The following is a 13121-nucleotide window of genomic DNA, read 5'->3' as shown; positions in this document are numbered from 1 at the left end:
ATTAATTCTTTAACAACGTCCGACATCACTATATATTCGAATGTAATAGCCACTCTATCTTTGGTACGGCCTTCCATGGATTTCTTACGTTGTAACAAGGTAACTCTGTCCTGCTTTTTGTATCTCTTGTGACGAATGTCTTGTTAACCAGCTGAGCGGTCTGGACGAGCTCAGCTCGTCCAACACCGCCAGCGGCTGCCGCTCAGGCCCTGCTGGGCCGATTTTGATGAAATAAAAAGCAGCACACGCAGCCGGCACTTTGCCAGCCGCGTGTGCTGCTTGATCGCCGCCGCTCTGCGGCGATTCGCCGCGAGCAGCGGCGAAAGAGGGCCCCCCTAGCCGCCTGAGCCCTGCGCAGCCGGAACAAAAAGTTCCGGCCAGCGCTAAGGGCTGGATCGGAGGCGGCTGACGTCACGACGTCGGCTGACGTCGATGACGTCACTCCGCTCGTCGCTATGGCGACGATATAAGCAAAACAAGGAAGACCGCTCATTGCGGCCTTCCTTGTTTATTCTGGGCGCCGGAGGCGATCGGAAGATCGCCTCCGGAGCGCCCTCTAGTGGGCTTTCATGCAGCCAACTTTCAGTTGGCTGCATGAAATAGTTTTTTTTTTTATTTAAAAAAAACCCTCCCGCAGCCACCCTGGCGATTTAATCAGAACGCCAGGGTGGTTAAAGAAGTAATCTACAGTGTCTCTGCTAGAGTGGCTGCATCAACATTTTTTTTTTCAAAAATATATATATACCAAAAATTTATTTTAAAAAATGTAAATGTATATGGCAGAATCTGCTGGCCCCTGCTACAGCAGCTGCAACAAGTTTTTTTTTTTTTTTTTTTTTTTTTTTTTTTTTTTCTTTCTTCAAAAATATGTACGCCATATTCTTCTAGCCTCTGCTACTGTGGATACAACAAAATAATTTTACAAAAATGTAAAAGTATATGCCAAAATCTTCTGGCCTCTACTACAGCGGCTGCAACAAAGGTGTTTTTTATAGAAATTTTTTTTTAAAAATCATCATTTCTCAGATTTCAGCCATTCTAGTTTTAGAATAATACATGCTGCCATAACTAAAACTTATGTATTTTATTTGTCCCAGTTATTAAACCATTTAAATGATGTCCCTATCACAATGTATGGCACCAATATTTTCTATGTAAATAAAGGTGCATTTTTTTTCAGTTTTGCAACCATCACTATTTACAAGCTCATAATTTAAAAAAATAATAGTAATATACCCTCTTGACATGCATATTAAAAAAGTAAACCGTTCAGACTTTTTTTATTTTTTTATTAAAAGTTTTATTTGGGTATTTTTGTGGAGAGTGTGGGAAGTAAGGAGTTCATTTTAAATAACTTGTAGGTCTGTTTGGTGAAATAAATCTATGTAAGTGTACTTTTACTTTAACCGTTCAAGTGTATGGCTGGAAACTGAGACTCCAGGCTCCTCCTACTGGGGAAACACAATTATTAAAAGCCCTCACCTTCAGTATTCTTGTGTTTCCGGCTAGCCGGGGACACAGTTAGCAGATTCAAAGTGGGCCGTAAAGCGTTGCAGCAGTCCCTCCCTGATGCAAGTGTGAGATCACTTGTCTATCTCTCAGTTTCAATCCGTACACTTGAATGGTTAGAGAAAGTTCAGTTTAGACTTACCGAAAATGTTGTTTCTAACCATTACAGTGTACGACGTAAATCATCTCTCCCTATCCTTCAACTTTTCCTTCCAACTTGTCACACTGGGGTGTGGTATGGAGGATTAGTCAGCAGTTAGGGCACATATGGGTGTCTCCGTGGTCTTCTTTCTTGTTGACATACTGAAGGTAGGGGGTAGGGTGGGGGTTTTTAATCTTCTTTGCTAATTGTGTTTCCCCAGGAGGAGGAGCCTGGACTCTGTTTCAAGCCGTACACTGGAATGGTTAGAAACAACATTGCCGGTAAGTCTAAACTGAACTATTTGACCACAAGATGTCCTCGTGCATTACTTTCTGTTGCATGCAATTCGTATGCTAAATAAGAATTAATGCGTGGATGTGTTTTTTCCATCATTGCAATGCCGGCGTTCATTGACATGGAGACTTAGATCAATGAATGGGAACTGAGTTCCCATCCATTGTTGTCCAGGCTAACAAGGGCGACAAGTACCCCCGCAGGTGAACGCATGATTGGCTGCAGCAACAGGTTTTTTTCATGGATGTAGCTCCTACTTCTAGCATGCATTTTTGGACGTAAGAGCTACGTCCTAAATGCTCAAAGTGGTTTAACATCTTTTACATCAATTGTGTGGCCAGAAATAGTCACTATAGGTGTTAGAATTTGTCTGCCATTAAAGTCTATGGCGGTTCGCGAACAGATGCAGAATTGTTCGGGAATCGTCCGGAACTGTTTTTCCCGAAGTTCGTTCATCACCAGAAATTATCTTTACTACTGGTAGACATGAAAAAAACTAGATGACACCATCTGCCATTATTTAGAAGCACACCTCCTAACAATGCGATAGGCTGAAAGATTTTTTTTTAATAGATATACATATGCACAGAGGGAGATACTGGTGGAGCTGGGAAAAAAGGGCGCATGCCGCTAGTGGACAAAAAGGGCGCCGCCATTCACTCCCATAATAAATAGCGTTTAATGGGCGCCGAGTAGGAAAAAAGGGCGCCGGAGCTAAATAAAGTTTATAAACGGCGCCAGGAGCTAAATAAAGTTTACAAACGGCGCCCGGCGATGTTTAATGATTTATAACTGAACTTGTGGTGATTTACGTTTATAAAATGCACCCGTGCCGAATAACGTTTATGAAAATACTAAACATATTTATCTTATTTAAATAATTAAAACATTATTTAAAGTTTTATCCCTTACTGTTTGTAAAACATTATTATTCACAAAATAAAGCGATCAGTACGTAACGTAAATTGCAAAATATTTTTTGAATCCACAATTAGTAAAACATTATTATCCACATAATAAAGGGGGGTCTTAGGTTTAGGCACCAACAGGGGGGTCTTAGGTTTAGGCACCAATAGGGGGGTCTAGGGGTTAGGGGTAGGTACAGGGAGGGGTACTTAGGCAACAACAGGGGGGTCTTAGGTTTAGGCACCAACAGGGGGGTCTTAGGTTTAGGCACCAACAGGGGGGTCTTAGGTTTAGGCATTAACAGGGGGGTCTTAGGTTTAGGCACCAACAGGGGGGTCTTAGGTTTAGGCACCAAGAGGGGGGTCTAGGGGTTAGGGGTAGGTACAGGGAGGGTTACTTAGGCACCAACAGGGGGGGGGGTCTTAGGTTTAGGCACCAACAGGGGGGTCTTAGGTTTAGGCACCAACAGGGGGGTCTTAGGTTTAGGCATTAACAGGGGGGTCTTAGGTTTAGGCACCAACAGGGGGGTCTTAGGTTTAGGCACCAAGAGGGGGGTCTAGGGGTTAGGGGTAGGTACAGGGAGGGTTACTTAGGCACCAACAGGGGGGGGTCTTAGGTTTAGGCACCAACAGGGGGGTCTTAGGTTTAGGCACCAACAGGGGGGTCTTAGGTTTAGGCATTAACAGGGGGGTCTTAGGTTTAGGCACCAACAGGGGGGTCTTAGGTTTAGGCACCAAGAGGGGGGTCTAGGGGTTAGGGGTAGGTACAGGGAGGGTTACTTAGGCACCAACAGGGGGGGTCTTAGGTTTAGGCACCAACAGGGGGGTCTTAGGTTTAGGCACCAACAGGGGGGTCTTAGGTTTAGGCACCAACAGGGGGGTCTTAGGTTTAGGCACCAACAGGGGGGTCTTAGGTTTAGGCACCAATAGGGGGGTCTTAGGTTTAGGCACCAACAGGGGAGTCTAGGGGTTAGGGATAGGTACAGGTAGGGTTCTGTGTAAGAGTAGGCTTAGGTATAGTTTTACTAAAATTTTAGTAATAATTACTAATGTATTACAACACTTATTACGAACGTAGTTATATTTATATCATCTTTATAAACAATATTTTCAGATTTTATTATAAGAACAAACCATAAATGACGGTTATTCACAATAATATACAATTATAACAATTAAACATATATTATTGTTTTTTTTATAAACGTAATTATAAGTTTAACTTTTGAAACAGGGAAGATTAACGTTTTCACAATTTCCGATTTCATAAACATTATTTAATGATTTATAATTTTGTTAAACATTATTTGTAAACGAAATATAGCACACTATATTTATAAACCCTATTAATGATTAATTATTATTTAGAGTTTACACCCCGCGCCCTTTTTGTCCAGGCGCCCTTTTTGTACGTACGCTGTGCTGCTGGGCATTTGGAAACTGCTTTTATTTCCCACAGTGCAACAAGGTTCACAGACAAGAAACTGTCAGGAACCATGATCCTACTTCACTCTGTGGGAAACGTTTTACTACAATATCAGCCATACAGACCCCAGTTATGATCTATTCGAGAAAAGATTAATCATTCTCATGGGAAAGGGGGTATCAGCTACTGATTGGGATGAAGTTCAATACTTGGTTAGTTCCTCTAAGAAGTGAGATGTTTGGGAGGTGGAAATGTAATTCCACTTTGACATAGAATTTCGAGTTTAATTCTTCTGTCTGTCTTCTGTCAAAGGTACAGATGTGGCATTGACAGCCGATACACGCACATTCCTCTTCATGAAGCCTTGACTCTGCTCCCTGTAGCAATTAGAGAAGGCAGACTGTACACAATCCTGACTGTCAGATCAATGAAGGTACGTCAGCGATTCCTCGCAATGTCTGGCTCATGTATTGAACTGTATACATGATTATCCCTTCTGCTGAGCTTAACTGCTACAAAGGAGATCTACTTTGCATCATTTAAATGTCACCTCTCAAGAGAGTGTTTTGTTAGTTGCCACTTTTATAATGAGAACCTGGCTGTTGAATCATTTAACAGCCAGTCAGCCTTATTTTAGTTTTGTTTTTTTTTTCCTTTTTCATTTCCGTAATCTTCTTAAAGCACAACTAAACCCAAAACTGAACAAGGCAATTTCTAAAACAGTCATGCTAATTAATGTACATTTCAAGTTGGACTTCCTTCACACTTATCCCTGAGCTTTGCGGTCGTGTTTTGCTGCGTTATTGCGTATTTAAGATTCTGGCTAGGTTCACAGTGGTTAGTTGCATAATGCACTTTGTAATAATGTGTGGTAACTGCAATGGAGTCTGGACATAGACTTTAACCTCCCTGGCATTCAATTGTTGCAGACTTTCATCCGCGGGAGGGCTATTTTTTTTTTAAAAACTTGTTTTAAATCATGTAGCTAGCACTAGGCTAGCTACATGTGTCCCCTGATCGCCCCGGTGCTGTGTCCCACCCTCGATCGCCGTTGGCTATATTTACCGCTCCGAGATCCCGTGAGAGCCGTGACTTCTTCTTTCAGCTTTGGTCGTCGCTATGGCGACGATCGGACATGACATCTGACGTTATGCGCAGTCCCGATCCTCGCCATAGCGACGCCTGGTGGTGATCAAAGAGGCTGAGCCAGCGCAAGCTCCGGCGAGGAGTACGTATAACACCGCCGATCGGGGGGGGGGGAGTGGCGGCAATCTGGCAACACATGTACAGTAGCTAGCCAAGTGCTAGCTACATGATGTACAAAAAGATTTTTAAATAAAAAATCTCCCTGGGCCATGCTATCCCCTCCAGCGGTAATAGACGAGCTGAGCTCGTCCATACCGCTCAGGAGGTTAATAAAAAATACTGCATGCAGTGAGTTAGAGTAACGCATTCAGCTATATCGCAGTACTGTGAACGGCTCCATAAAGACAAATAAGTTGATTACCGGCACCAAATGCAGCTGGATATGGATGCCGAGATCCACCGAAGGTTGCAGGTGGCGTGCTTCTCAATAGCAAATGCAGTTCATGAAGAAAAAGACAGTGAGGGTACCGCTCCTTAAAGGGAACCTAAACTGAGAGGGATATGGATGTTTCCTTTTAAACCATACCAGTTGCCTGGCAATCCCTGCTGATCTCTTTGGCTGCAGTAGTGGCTGAATCACACACCTGAAACAAGCATGCAGCTAATCCAGTCTGACTTCAGCCAGAGCACCTGATCTGCATGCTTGTTGAGGGGCTGTGGCTAAAAGTATTGGAGACACAAGATCAGCAGAAGTCACTGGTATTATTTTAAAAGGAAAAATCCATATCCTTCTCAGTTTAGGTTCCCTTTAAAGAGTAACTGCCAACCTGCAAAAGCTAATTTAAACCTCTATTCTCCTGTGTTAAACAGTTCAGTATTGCCTTTTTGGCTTCCTTCTAAAGTTAAAAATCTCTCTTACTTTGCTGTTTGCTGAACAGCAAGGCTTTTTATTCCCAAGCTCCTAAGGAGGCCGGCAGGCCGCATAACAGATACTGTAAAGCATTTTGGGGCTGCTTCTTCTCCCCACTGCACTCCCTTGGTCCTCCCCTTCATTTCCCTATCCCGCCCAAAGGTTGCTTTCACAGTGGGAAGTTACAGCTCATGTTACAGAAGCTTGTAACTTGCAGCCCAGCTCACAACACTGAAAAATGTGCTGGTAGCGTGGCTTGACGCTGCTACGAGATGGCTGCCTAATCCAGAGCTCCTGCTTACCACCCGTCTGAAGCGACTGATCCTGCACTCCCCAACACCTTTTTTATGGCTACGAAGAGCTCCCGACGTCAGTCACCCACCACTAGTGATGGGCCGAACCTCCGATTTTAGGTTCGCAAACTTCCGCGGAAGGTTCGGTTCGCGAAAAAGTTCACGAACCGCAATAGACTTCAATGGGGAGGCGAACTTTGAAAAATAGAAAAAATTATGCTGGCCACAAAAGTGATGGAAAAGATGTTTCAAGGGGTCTAACACCTGGAGGGGGGCATGGCAGAGTGGGATACACGCCAAAAGTCCCGGGGAAAAATCAGGATTTGACGCACAGCAGCGTTTTAAGGGCAGAAATCACATTGAATGCTAAATTGCAGGCCTAACGTGCTTTAAAACATCTTGCATGTGTATACATCAATCAGGTAGTGTAATTAGAGTACTGCTTCACACTGACGCACCAAACTAACTGTGTAACACACCGCAAGTTACCAGCTGTTTGTGTAGTGACGGCCATGCTGGACTACTGCGCAACATGGCGAGATTGCTCTTCCTGACTCAGTGATGTCAGGTAATGTGTGACTGCCTTCTCAACTTTCCATGGCATTGTTAAAAAGCTTACGTTTTTGTTTTTAAATTACATTTTCTACTTGCTGTGTACTTGTTCAGTACCGCTACAATGAGAATCCTATGGAGGCGGGCAAGTCTGGCATTGTGACCCCGGGTAATGGGTAGGGATGGTCGGAATGCCAATTTCCGATTCCGCGGAAAATCCGCATTCCGTTATGTACCGATTACTGATTCCGCTTTCCGCTACCAATTTCCGCATTCCAATGCGGAATTCCCGCCGGAAATCGCGGAAATTCCTCCCGACTTTAACATCAATTTTCTCAAAAACTATAAGGTCTTTTTGAAAACTTTTTTTTTTTTTTGTGCATCTTGTTCAGAAGATTCTGTTTAATAAACCCTGAAAATTTGGTGTTTCTAGGACTTACGGGGGCTTTGCTATTAACTGCTAAAGTCGGCTGATTTTTACTGTAATGTAAAATGCAGAAAATAGGCAAATGTAGATTTTCTGCATTTTACATTACAGTAAAAATCCGCCGACTTTAGCGGTTAATAACAAAGCCCCCTTAAGTCCTAGAAACACCAAATTTTCAGGGTTTATTAAACCGAATCGTGTGAACAAGGTGCAAAAAAAGTTTTCAAAAAGACCTTAAAGTTTTTGAGAAAAAAGATGATAAAGTCGGGTGGAATTTCCGGCGGAAATTTCCGTGATTTCCGGCGGAAATCCGCCTACGGCACTTGCATTACCGATTTCTGCATTCCGATGCGGAAATGCAATTTCCGATCGGAATTTCGGAAATTGCATTTCCGCGGAATCCGAATGAGCATCCCTAGTAATGGGGGTTTGAATCCGGTGTGGAGCCTGAGCAACAGCTACCACTACACATCCAAGGAGGGCAGCAGGCAGGCACGCCCGCCCCGAGGTAGTGACCAAAAATAACAATACAGGGGGACTATCGAGGGCTTGCTGTATTTGAAATGAATGTACTTTAAATCCTTTAACGAGAACCAGTTATGGTGGGCAAAGATGACGCCACATTCCTTTCACGAGAATCATATGGAGGCGGGCAAGTCTTCCATTTGTGACCCCGGGTAATGGCCGGGGAATGAGGGATGGAATCCGGTGTGGAGCCTGAGCAACGGCTACCACTGCACATCCAGGCAAGGAGGGCAGCAGGCAGGCAGGCATGCATGCCCGCATGCCCGCCCTGAGGTAGTGACCAAAAATAACAATACAGGACTCAGGAGGACTTTTGAGGCCCTAATTGTAATCGATCAACTTTAAATCCTTTAATGGGAATCCGTTATGGAGGGCAAGTCTGCCATTGTCACCACGGGGAATGAAGGTTTGATTCCGGCCCGAAGTGGGAGCCTGCTGAGACCCATGCTGTAGCTGCCCTGACCGTGCTTTGCAGACCAGGCATCTGTGGTCAGATGGACCCTTGACCCAGCGGAAGACAAACCAAGTCGAAAGCATTTGCCAAGAATGTTTTACGGAGGGCAAGTTTTTTTGCCACTTTTTTCAATTGTTTGAAACTGTAGATGGTTGTATTTTTAAATTGTTTGAAACTGTAGATGGTTGTATTTTTAAATTGTTTGAAACTGTAGATGGTTGTATTGCGTTCCGGAGTTGGAGCCTAAGAAACGGCTACCACCACACATCCAGGCAAGGACAGCAGCAGGCAGGCAGGCAGGCATGCACGCCCGCCCCGAGGTAGTGACCAAAAATAACAATACAGGACTTAGGAGGACTTTTGAGGCCCTAATTGTAATGAATCAACTTTAAATCCTTTAACGGGAATCCGTTATGGAGGGCAAGTCTGCCATCCATTGAAGTGCAAGTTCTGCACTGACTGCCAGTTATAATACAATGTGCAGTCACAGATGCAGTAAAAGGTATGCAGTGACTGCAAACAGCCGTTTGTGTAGTGACGGCCGTGCTGGACTGGTGCGCACCATGACGAGATTGCAGGTGATGGTGGCTTTTCAGCCCATATGGTCGCCCGGCTGATGTAGCTGAATGACAGAACAGTGACTGTCCAGCTGATCAAGTTTGGTCTGACCACAATGAAACAATGACCTTATTATCTATGGTGTGCCACCCCCACCCGAGACACTCATATAGCCGGCGGTCATTGCTTCTTTGTGATACGCAAGCCCCTTCACCGCAGCAAGGTAATGATTACGAAGGGGGATGGGCACATGTACATGCCTTTTGTTTTATTGTTGCAGCCGCCTGCAGTTCAGCCAGAAAAATTAGGCAGGCATGTGCACGCCCCAGAAAAATTAGTATAGCGGCCGCTGCTAGCAGCGGCCATAAAAATTCTGGAATCCGCCTAGAGTCCTGGACCCTGGTGGTGGTGGCGGAGAAGGCAGTCAAGCGGCCTGCAGGCAGAGATGCTGTGTGTGGGGACTGACTTAGTCTTCGGTCATGCAATAGCCCTCAGGGATCCATGCCTCATTCATTTTGATAAAGGTGAGGTACTGAACACTGTCCTGACTTAAGCGACTTCTCTTCTCAGTGACAATACCTCCAGCTGCACTGAAGGTCCTTTCAGACAGGACGCTTGCGGCAGGGCAAGAGAGAAGTTGTATTGCAAATTGGGACAGCTCTGGCCACAGGTCAAGCATGCGCAACCAGAAGAGCAAGGGTTAATCATCGCTGCTCGCAGTCGCAGTGTGTACATCCACACTTAAGACCAGGTAGTCGGCTACCTGCCGGTCCAGGCGTTGGTGGAGGGTGGATCCCGAAGGGCTACTGCGAGGCGTTGGACTAAAGAATGTCCGCATGTCCGACATCACCCCGAGATCGCTGGAGCGTCCTGTCCTTGCCTGCGTGGACTGGTGAGGAGGAGGAGGATTACTGCCAGTGGTACCTTTGTGTTGTACTGTCACATCACCCTTAAATGCATTGTAAAGCATCATTGACAGCTTGTTCTGCAAGTGTTGCATCCTTTCCGCCTTGTGTTGAGTTGGTAACAGGTCTGCCACTTTGTGCCTGTACTGAGGGTCTAGTAGCGTGGCCACCCAGTACAGGTCATTCCCCTTGAGTTTTTTGATACGGGGGTCCCTCAACAGGCTGGACAACATGAAAGAGGCCATCTGCACAAAGTCGGATCCAGACGTACTCTCCATCTCCTCTTGCTCTTCCACAGTGACGTCACGCAACTCCTCTTCCTCCCCCCAGCCACGAACAATGCCACGGGAACGTGGAGCAGCAGAAGCCCCCTGTGATGGCTGCTGCGGTTGTTCTTCTGCCGCCGCCGCCTCCTCTTCCTCCTCCACAGAAACACCTTCCTCATAATCGTCATCCGAGTCTGACTCCTCCCCTTCCCCACACAATTCCTCTTCTTCCTCCTCCTCCCCCCTCTGTGGTGCCGCAGGTGTCGAGGAAACGTGGTTCGGATGTAAATCGCTCCCACGAATCCTCCTGCCGTAGCTGTTCCTTTTCCCGCTCCTCCACAGCTTCATCCACCACTCTACGCACGGCACGCTCCAGGAAGTAAGCGTAGGGGATCAAGTCGCTGATGGTGCCTTCAGCGCGACTCACCAGGTTGGTCACCTCCTCAAACGGCCGCATGGTCCTGCATGCATTTGGCATCAGTGTCCAGCTGTCGGACCACAACATCCCCCATCTTCCCAGATTGCGTCCTTCTACTGTAGTTGTACAGGTACTGGGTGACGGCTTTCTCCTGGTCTAGCAGGCGAGAGAACATGAGCAGGGTGGAATTCCAGCGAGTTGGGCTATCGCATATCAAGCGTCTCACCGGCAAGTTGTTTTTCTGCTGAATGTCCGCAAGCGTCGCCATGGCCGTATAAGACCGCCTGAAATGCCCACACAACTTCCTGGTCTGCTTCAGGATGTCCTCTAAGCCTGGGTACTTTGAGACAAATCTTTGCACGACCAGATTCAGAACATGTGCCATGCAGGGTACATGTGTCAGCTTTCCCAAATTCAAAGCGGAAAGGAGATTGCTGCCGTTGTCACACACCACGTTGCCGATCTCCAGCTGGTGCGGGGTCAGCCATTGGTCCACCTGTTTAAGAGCAGCCAGGAAAGCTGCTCCAGTGTGACTCCCTGCTTTGAGGCAAGACATGTCTAAAATTGCGTGACACCGTCGTACCTGGCATGCAGCGTAGGCTCTGGGGAGATGGGGCTGTGTAGCTGGAGAGGAAGAGGAGATGGCAGCACCGCTAGAGTTCAACTGACACTCAGCCAAGGAGGAGGAGGAGGTTGACAGCAAAGAGGATGTAGCTGGAGGAGAAGGAGAGGAGGTGGCAGGAGGCCTGCCTGCAAGCCGTGGAGGTGTGGCAAGTAGGTCCGCTGCGCAGCCACGTACTCCCTGCTTGCTGCCATCGGTCACCAGGTTGACCCAATAGGCTGTGTACGTAATGTAGCGGCCCTGCCCGTGCTTGGCAGACCAGGCATCTGTGGTCAGGTGGACCCTTGACCCACCGCTCTTTGCAATAGATGACACCACTTGCCTCTGAACTGCACGGTACAGTTTGGGTATGGCCTTTCGTGAAAAATAAGTGCGGCCTGGTATCTTCCACTGCGGTGTCCCAATGGCCACAAATTTACGGAAAGCCTCTGACTCCACCAGCTTGTATGGTAATAGCTGGCGGGCTAATAGTTCCGCCAAACCAGCTGTCAGACGCCGGGCAAGAGGGTGACTGGCCGAAATTGGCTTCTTCCGCTCAAAGACTTCCTTCACGGACACCTGGCTACTGCTGTGGGCAGAGGAGCAGGAACCGCTCAAGGGCAGAGGCGGTGTGAAGGTTCAAGGGAGAAAGCGGATGAAGACGATGCACCTGAAGGAGGAAGAGGAGAAGGAGGGTGGCTTGTCTTTTGAGGGTTGCTGCTTTTCCTCAGGTGTTCTTCCCATAGCTGTTTGTGCCTTTTCTCCAGGTGCCTTCGTAAGCCACTTGTCCCTACGTGAGTGTTGGCCTTTCCACGGCTCAATTTTTGGATGCAGAGAGAACAGATGGCTTTGCTCTTATCTGAGGCACACACCATAAAATATTTCCAAACCGCAGAGCCCCCCTGGGGTGATGGCACTACGGTGGCATCAACAGCTGACCTTGAAGGGCATGTTGGCTGGCCATAGCTGGCGATACATGGCGCCGGACACTGCCCCCAGCTGTTTCTGAGGACGAGCTCCCTCTGCTTCTATCATGGAGTATTCTCCTCCTACTCCTCTCTGGCCCCCCCTCTGAACTGTCCCCCTGGTCATCTCCTCTATTGGGTACATACGTGACATCCGTATAATCGTCATCATAATCCTCCTGCCCAGCTTCGCTTTCCTCAGACACCTCCTCAACTGCACCAACTTCAGGTGGATCATCATGCCTCTCCTCACACATTACGTCCATACTATCGCCACCTAACTCAGACGTATGAGGTGGTGTACCTGCGCCTTCTTCTTGTTGTTGCAGTAGTGGCTGTGAATCGGTGATTTCACCACCACCACCACCAAATAACTCCTGCGAAGTGTCGGATGCAGCGGATGTGGTGCTTGTTGTGTAGCGCTGGTGGCTGCGGGAGATGAGGTTTTCTGTGTTAAATACTCAAGCACGTCCTCACAATTTTGGGAAGTGATGGCACATGCCTTCTTCTGAGCACTGTACTTTGGTCCAGGTCCGCACGAAATCACAGCAACACCACCTCGCACAGACCTGCCAGTGCCAGGTGGCCTTCCTCTGGGACATGCTCTCTAGGCAGTGGCAGTGTTAGGGAGTGTTGCCCAAGGTCTCCTACTGAATAGGTGCTGGCTTACTGAACAGGAAGAGCTGAGATTTGAACCCTGGTCTCCTGTGTCAGAGGCAGAGCCCTTTACCAGTACACTATCCATATAAAACAAATAGATAGATAGATAGCCACGAGCACAAAGGGTAAATTTCGTCACCTGATAATGGAAAATTTCCATTATTTGCTGCTAAACGCGTTTTTTCCATAAGGGTTCCTGCACCCTTTTTACCTGATTTGTGGATG

The 13121-nt window shown here is 46.9% G+C and overlaps 1 protein-coding gene across 2 annotated transcripts in view; it reads left to right on the top strand.

Moving 5' to 3' along the window:
- Positions 1 to 4591: 4591 nt before the first annotated feature.
- LOC137539070 (uncharacterized) overlaps positions 4592 to 13121 on the top strand; it is a 168990-nt gene continuing 160460 nt past the window's right edge. For both annotated transcript variants that reach the window (XM_068261541.1, XM_068261542.1), the window contains exon 1: positions 4592 to 4709. The gene's annotated coding sequence lies outside the window, so the exon portion shown is untranslated. The remainder of the gene's footprint in view (positions 4710 to 13121) is intronic.

This window comes from Hyperolius riggenbachi, chromosome 11, assembly GCF_040937935.1.
Source record: "Hyperolius riggenbachi isolate aHypRig1 chromosome 11, aHypRig1.pri, whole genome shotgun sequence".
Lineage (NCBI taxonomy): Eukaryota > Metazoa > Chordata > Amphibia > Anura > Hyperoliidae > Hyperolius > Hyperolius riggenbachi.
Note: the sequence above shows the minus strand (reverse complement) of the source record. Positions and strands in the feature narration are given on the sequence as shown.